Source organism: Emydura macquarii, unplaced genomic scaffold, assembly GCF_026122565.2.
Source record: "Emydura macquarii macquarii isolate MOO-44397 ecotype Brisbane River unplaced genomic scaffold, CSIRO-AGI_Emac_v2 contig_2681, whole genome shotgun sequence".
NCBI classification, from domain to species: Eukaryota; Metazoa; Chordata; order Testudines; family Chelidae; genus Emydura; species Emydura macquarii.
The window spans coordinates 2,420,959-2,428,955 of NW_027132818.1; the positions used below are offsets into that span (position 1 = coordinate 2,420,959).

A 7,997-nucleotide genomic window follows, 5' to 3' on the forward strand; every position below is an offset into this window, starting at 1 on the left:
CAGAGCCATAGGGCTCTATTGTGTCTAATACACAACCCCACTTGCATTTTTATTGCTGTCTTTATTTCTTTTTATGTTATTAAATAAAGACTCTGGGCTCCCTGGATAATCATTCAAAAATATTCAATTATAAAGATAAATAAGCAGATTCTCTTGGCCACTCCCTAGACAACAATACCCTAGTCACAGCCAAAAGGAACCAAAATTATGAGCCCTCGCTAGCCTCACAAATCTCCCCCTTCTCAAAAGCCAGGAAGAAAAGACAGGGCTTTGCCGTGGGCCGTGAAGGTAAACAAACACAGACTATTCTGGAACCAGGTGAGAGGAGAGAATTCCAAAGGCAAGAGGCTCTCAGGGAGAACAGCAAGAGGGTTCCAGCTCCAGGGCTGTCCCTTAACTGAACAATACGGCATCAGGGGACTGAGAAGATGCATGGTCTCAGGCACACTAAGAGGCATTAGGCCTGAAGCAAACACAATGTCTCCCAGAGAGCCCACTCCTGCCACTGAAGTCAGTAGGAATTAATTACACCCTAGGGTTGCCAACTGTCTGGTTTTTGGCTTCTGTGTCCGGGTGCCATTTAGGGTTGCTGGGTTGCCAGGTGTTCGATTTTCAGCACCTGGCAACCCTAAATGGCACCTGAACCAAAAGCCCGGTTACTGTGGGGCAGTGGGAGGTGCCAGGTCATTAACCCGCACTCAGCATGGGCTGCCTCCTACCTGCAGGCAGGCTCCTTGAGATGATCCAGTGAGTGACTGGGGGGAGGGGAAGAGAGGAGCAAGTGATGGAAGCAGGGCCTTGGGGGAAGAGGTAGAGCAGGGGCAGGGCAGGGGGAAGAGACGGGGCAGGGCCTCAGGGGTCTAGTTATCAGCAATCAGAAAGGTGGCAACGCCCTGATCAGGCCCAAAGCTCTACGGTGCGCAGTGGCAAGACAGCTGCTACCCCACTCTTGAAGAGGATGCAGTGTCTATACCATGGCCAGCTCTGTCAGATGGTAGAGGTGTGAGGCCAGGGCTACGGCCCTGCCATTCTTCTTCCCTGTCCACTCTGGTGCTGGCAGTGGCAGTAGACTCACATGGGCCCAAATCCTCAGTTGTGGCCAAGGAGCTCACCGTGTAACTGAGGAGGCAAGGGTTCAAAGCTAGCTTTAACCACCATGGTGCCCCATAGCCATTATTGATGACCAGCTATGCAAAAGGCCAGTCCCAAGAGTAAACTGGAGTAGCTTGAGGACTTCTGTGGCTAGCACCAGCTGCCTACAGGGCTAACATGGCAACCGAAGATTGCCAGGATGCAGGGAAGCCTCAGCCGTTTTCCCTGTTTTCCAGTCATGTGTCCACTCTTCTGGTGGGCAGGACAGAGGACAGCATAGGAGCTGGCTCTATGCTACTGAGTGTCAGGAATCAGGGCCTGCAGCAGTTCCAGTCTTCAGGTAATCTGAAAAGCTCAGCTGTCCTGTAGCAGGCTGCATGACTGGCCACCATTTAATCAGTGGGAAGAATCAACAGACCAGCTCTTAAGACCAGCAATCACAGTTTGGTGGCTGCTGAAAGCATTTACCTATGGCTGTCATAGTTCCTGTGGCTGCTTATTCCCAGCCTTGCCCTGCCCCCTGGGCTTTGGACTCAGACTTACCTCTCTCTAGGTAACCCAACTTTGTCCCTTGGCTTTGGATATGGCTTTGACCTTGAGGCCCCTATTCCTGGCTACTGACTCCTCCACTAACCACTAGTCATGACTCCTGCTCTAACCAGTACATTCAACCCCCCATGTCCCAGTCTCTGATACTGAAGGATCCCCCCATGCGGTGGGGAGACAATCCTGTGGCTAATTATGCTGGCTTTAGGCCTGCTTTGCACCAGTGGTATAGCACAAAGCAACCAGAATGCAGAATCTGCCTTGTACTCTGTGCGCTCAGGGGAACACAACTGTCAGATTGGGCCCATCCCCTGCATGAGTAAACAAGGAAAGGAGGTTTCCTGTACCCTCTTCCTGCTTTGTGAACGCACACAGAGCTGGGTACAAACATACCCATGTTTTTAAAAAATTGTTGCTTATTAAATAAAAGGGGCCAAATCTCAGCTGCTGTAAATTGGCATGGCTGCACTGAAGTCAATGGAGCTATACTGATTTACACCCACTGGGACTCTGACCCTGTATTTTTATATGGAGTATGTCATTTAAACTATTATTTGGCAACAAATCAAGTTTTGAAGCTTTATGTCTTTTCTGATGAAAATCTCAGTGAAATAAAGCATATTTGTAAGGCTATATCAAATTTTTAGCTGTAAATTTTAAGGAAATGGTGCTAACAACTACTGTTCCCACTGATCAATACCAAATTTCTGAGAGAAAGTAAGGCAAACAGTGCCCTCTGCAGATATAACTGTGATCATTGCAGCTCTCCCTCTAACCCTCAGAAAATAACGCTGCTGCTGCCACTCCACTGAAAGTGCAAAATGCTGAAATTAAAAAATAATAAATAATAAATTAATAATTAATTATAAAAAGTCTCATGTTTTGGAGGAATTTCTTCTTTGCTCATTTATTTTCCTATGTTATTATTGTTCAGTGATATAATGAAAATCTCTTGCTGTACATTTCTAGGTTTGTATTATTACCAGAATTCTCTACTTAAGAGGGGATGCAATCTTTATAAAGGACCCTTCCCCAGATTCTATCCCTTGAAAAAGTATCCATCACCTTTGGGTAATCACTTAATTAGTAGCCCATGAGAGATGATTAATGTATAAACAAACAAGGGTTTATTTAACAGAATAACTCAGTGGTTAACACCCCAAAAGGCATGAAGCCTAGACCCCTAGTCTTAGACTAAGAAGATGTGGGTTATAAAGTTACGAAGTAAACAGTCTACTTCACCATTCTTCCACAGAAACCATAAGGAGCCAAAACGAAGTTGGGGAGCAAACAGTACCATGAGACCAACAGGACATAAGATACCGGGAGATCGATGGCAGGAACCATAGCGAGGACAACAATGAGGATGACAGTTAGAATGAAAGGAACGAGGTAAGTGTCAGGAACAGGTACTATCTGAACTTCTTCTGATGGAACCAGATGCAAGCCTGGGCCACCACTAGGACAGACAGCACCCCACCCTCCTGTGTACTGTGCAGAGCCCTTAAATACCTTTTCTGTTACTAGGCAAATTTTCCCTGTGGTCATGTGATCCTTCCACCTTGCCTTCTAAGTTTTCTGCCCTTATTCCTATTGTTGGTCAGATCTTTCCTAAGCTTGCCCAATCAGAAGAAAGGGGTAGCAAAAAGAGCGACAACAAGGTAATAAGGAGGAGGACCAATATGGAGAAGAAAAAAAGCCAAAATGGCTAAATGAACCTAACAGTATTATTAAAAGTTTTAAATAATTGTGTGTCTGATCCTGTTTTGCTTGGACTAAACTCCTCTTTGTAATCAATAGGTTAACCCACTTATTATTATTAATTTGTTTCCATTAGAATCCTCAGTGCACTGCCCAAACTTGGATTGCAAAATCATCAGGGCAGGAACTGTCATTTTGAGTGTTTGTATAGCCCCTGGCACAATGGCTCCCAGTCCATGATTGGGACCTCTAAGAAGAACCACAATATAAATAATAAAAAAGTAGGCACAATCCTTGCTCCAAGGAGCTTACAATGACTTGCTGTAGTACATAAAATGAATTGTAAGAATAGTGCCTGATTCAAGAGCTAATAAGTGTTTTGATGTTATCTGGTCTTTGTTTAAACATAATATAAAAAGCATATTTAACTAAGAAAAGACCAGATCCACAGAGGCTTCAGATGTGTGTGTTTATTTTGTGGGGTCCTTGGCAATGGAAATTTCAACCAACAGATCGGTTCAGGACAAAATATTTTTAAATGTCAGTTAGTGTTTTTTCACTATGTCTTTACTGGTTTTAAAACAAAGGCTTGGTCTACACTTACCGCAGCGATTCGGCGGCAGTCGACGGGAGTTATGCAAATTACGCAGAAAACTTGTGTAACTCCCGTCGGCTGCTGTGCTTCTCTTCTGCGTGCCATCTTCACTGCTCTGCGCCGACGAGAACCATGTTCCCGTTGACACAGTGCTACGCCACTTGTGGGGGTGGATTAATAGCGTTGATTTCTGGATCGACTGAGCAGGTCTTCACTGACTGCTCCATCGATCCAGATAAGTCGATCTGACGGTGGCGACTCTGCTGCCATCAGTGTAGACATAGTCAAAGATGTAAGCTGCACATACACGAACAAAAAAAGCTCAGAAAAAAATAAAATAGTATAATGTAATAAAGTAACAGCCAAGCAGCAAACACTTTTGCAAAAACAAAATCTTTGATTGCTACTCCATTCTTTTCCAACACCCTTCCCTAGAATTCTCATTCACATCTGTGTTTTGTTTACATAAAAGTAAAGTCCTCCCATGGTACAGGAAATCCCTCAATTGTCATTAATCCTATAATTTAGTGCTCATATCACTGCAGTTTCTGGCATAGCAATTTAGCAGGCTTTTCAAACTGGGACATGAGCTTTTCCCTCTTCTGAGGATCAGTCTCTTTGCAGAACCAAAGACAATTTCAGTCTGTTTATTAAAAGACTTAGATGTCCCATGCATAAATGAGATTTCATGTAGGGCTCAGTTCTGTGTTAAAGACACAGACCTGTGCTGGGGACACCCCACAGATACTCTGGCCACAGAGGAGCACTGGAAGACAGAAGGTCTACTGGAGTTCTCTGGGCTGCTGGGAAAGCATGCGGCATACTTCCCTGTACGTTGGGCCTGTTTCATGGGCCAAGGAGTCTGTGTATTCCTGAGAGAATATAAAGGGCATAGTTCCTGTGCTTCCCTTAGCTCAGAGACTGCAACTGTGCCTGCCCTTCAAATGGGCCATGACTCTGTGCAAGGGAGAAGTCTGGAGCTTTCCCCTACAGATGTGCACATGCAGTAACAAAATTGTTGCATGTGGCTCCAGTGGGTGCTCCAGAGCTTTCTGCCTAAGGAGAAAGTGGAGAAGGAATGCATCTAGTTCTGGCACAAAACAGAGGCACATAAACAGCACTGGCCAGAATTTATAAAGGGCTCCGCATCTAACAGTTGCTGTTTTTTTCACTGAGTGTTGCTTAGAGCTGAGGTTTATTCAAAATCCGGCCTCAAATATACAAATACAGTGAAATATTATAAAACCACATAAAGTTAATAAAAACAACCTATTAAACCTAATCCCAACCCATGCATTCAATCTATCTAAGATCTACATGGGACCTGTCACATACACTTCGATGTATTTTAGCCCCCACAATACCCCTGTGATGCAGGTTAGTGCTCTTATCCCTGTTTTACAGATGGGGAACTGAAGCACTAAGTGACTTCCTCAAGGAGACATAGGAAGTCTGTGGCAGAGTAGGGGCTTGAACCTAAGTCTCAAGCTAGTGCCCTTACCATTGGACATCCCTCTCTCCCTAGATGTCCCTAGACGACAAACAACTGCGTGCTCTCAAAATTCCCTTATCAATTGTCTGCAATAACCAGCAAACATAAACTAATTCTTTCTCACTTTTGCCCCCAGGCCTACCATGACAAAGTCAAACAGTAAAACTACACTAGCAATGGCCTAGTCCTATAACCCTGATGTCAGTCCCACTGATTTAAAGACTACTCACATGAGTAAGTGTTTGTTGGATCAGGCCCATGCTGTTCAACACCTGAAAGCTGTACGAAAATTACCCCTTTTCCTATGTCATACACTAGAATATGTATAATATTTGCAGTATATTAAGACCATTTATTTCTCATGTATGTGTCTTGCAGAATTAAACTCCCCAAACCAGCTACTTCAGATCTGACCAAGAAGATAGCCCCTGAAAGGTAAATATGTAGATAAAGAATATTTTAACTGGCGTGTTCCCACAGATTTGTTGATAATTTGGCATGTTACCTTTTGGCAAGTCATGTACAGAAGTCAATGGAAGCACGGAGTGTAGGGCTGGACCCAGGGTTTTTAACAGGGTATTATTCAAGTAAACTTCCCTAACGCAGCTTGGACAGTTGCAGTATAAGCGTCTCTTCATACCGTCAATATTCTTCAACCCTGACCTGGAGTGACCATCTTTAGGAGTGAGACAAATAGTATATCAGCCTCCAAACTCATTCTGGCCTTGGCCTCTTTGCTGAGATTGTCCATGGATGCCAATTGGTGCCTACTGTGGTGGTGTTTTTTATTCTATGGACACTTCTCTGCTAAGAACTAGACTAAGACCTATCATCTAACTAACTTAACAGATGGTACCGAACAGCCACTATCTACCAGCGTTGACCAGATTTTAGCTGAGAAGAGAACATCCATTACCACTCCCCCAATCCATTCAGTATCCTGTGTTTTAATGTTGTTATATTTCATAAGCCCTTCTTGTTTGTGTAGGTTCTTGTTGAAATGTTAATTATTTCTATTGACTTATATTTGTAGCAGGCCCTGAGGCATCATAAGGTTTCTTTCTGTTATCCACACAATAAATAAAGAAAAAAGAAAAAGAATATATGGTATAAGAAACTAGCTAATTTAGTTCCCCAGTCCTATGACTTCCAAAAGTTCTCCCTCAAGGAACTGTAAAATTTGAAATAATTTCCTGATTCAGGCCCTGACCCAGGAAGATACTTAAGCATGTACCTAATGTTAAACATCTGACTTGTCATTCAAGTCAATTAATACTTACTCTGCTTAAAGTTGGCCATATGCTTAATCTTTAGTTACCTATACAATGTAATATATTCTCCCTCTTCCCTGTAATCAAATCTTCCAGAGGCAGCACTGCCCCCTTTCAGAAGCGGAGGGGTGGGAAAACACCACAGGCTCCACTGTTATCACAAGAATGTTATAGACAGATCAGATAGTAAATGGGGGGGTGAATTAGCTGTCGTCAGCCAAAAGAAAAATGTTATTAATTTGTATGGAAAGAAATATATAGACATAGACACATCTAGTCTTTTTCCTGTAAATACATTAAAGACATGGGGTGAACCAAGGGACTAATGATATCTGTCATCTTAGATAAATGCATCACTAGCTGTCTGCTCGGCACACAGATGGGAATGTGTTACCACTACCAATTCTGGAATCATACAGGAATGATATTAGTCATACACTGCTGGATAAAAGCCAAATTTTGACTCATTCCTCAGCCAGTAAAGCAGAGCAAAATACTGACATGGCTAATACCAGTCAGTCAATCTGGCTTGCAATTCAAGGTGTAGAGTCTGATCCTCCATGGTGCAGAGAGCACCACTGAAGGCATAGGGAGTGGCGAGCACTCAGCATGTCACAGAATCTGGCCCTTAAGGAAGTAACATCAATAAAGGGAAAAAGAAATCTGTGTATGATGGATTACTGGAGCACAGGTATTATTAGGCTTTGTCTACACTAGGAAAATAAATCGACATAAAATATGTCAACTTTCAGCCACTGCTATAATTACAGTGGTGGCTGAGGTACACAAGGCTTTCCTTAGATCGATGGAGTGCATCCTCACTAGGAACACTTCCACTGACCTACGGGGCAGTATGGGAAGCTGAGAGACCCATCTCTCTGCTCCCTGCCAGGAGCCCACAGGCTCCCGGACCTTCTGTGGGCTCCTCTCCTCCCCACTCCCTGGTCCTGTCCAGTCCTGGTGCGCTCACGCAGTCCCAGCTCCCAGCCGCTTGCATCCCGGGAAGCCGGGTAGCAGCTGCCTGCGTCCCGCTGGGTCCCAGCCCCCAGTCACCCATGTCTCGGGAAGCCGGGCGGCAGTCTCCTGCATCCCCTGAGCTGTGGAGCAGCCTCCCGCACCCCAGCTCGCAGCCGGGCTTGCAGCAGGGTGGCAGCCACCCGCACCCTGGCTCGCAGCCAGGAGCCAGGGGACAGCGTCCCACGCCCCGCCTGGAGCCCAGCCTCAGCCTCCCATGCCCGACTCGCAGCCAAGAGCTGGGGGGGCAGCCTCCCACACCCCAGCTGGAAGCTGGGTGGCAGCC

At 45.0% G+C, this 7,997-nt stretch overlaps 1 long non-coding RNA gene across 1 annotated transcript; it reads left to right on the plus strand.

The window, feature by feature from the left end:
• The first annotated feature begins 2,944 nt into the window (after positions 1-2,944).
• LOC137164638 (uncharacterized) lies at positions 2,945-6,491 on the plus strand. Its single transcript, XR_010923143.1, has 3 exons — positions 2,945-3,030; positions 5,805-5,861; positions 6,276-6,491. It is a non-coding gene; the product is annotated as an uncharacterized lncRNA (long non-coding RNA).
• Positions 6,492-7,997: the final 1,506 nt, after the last annotated feature.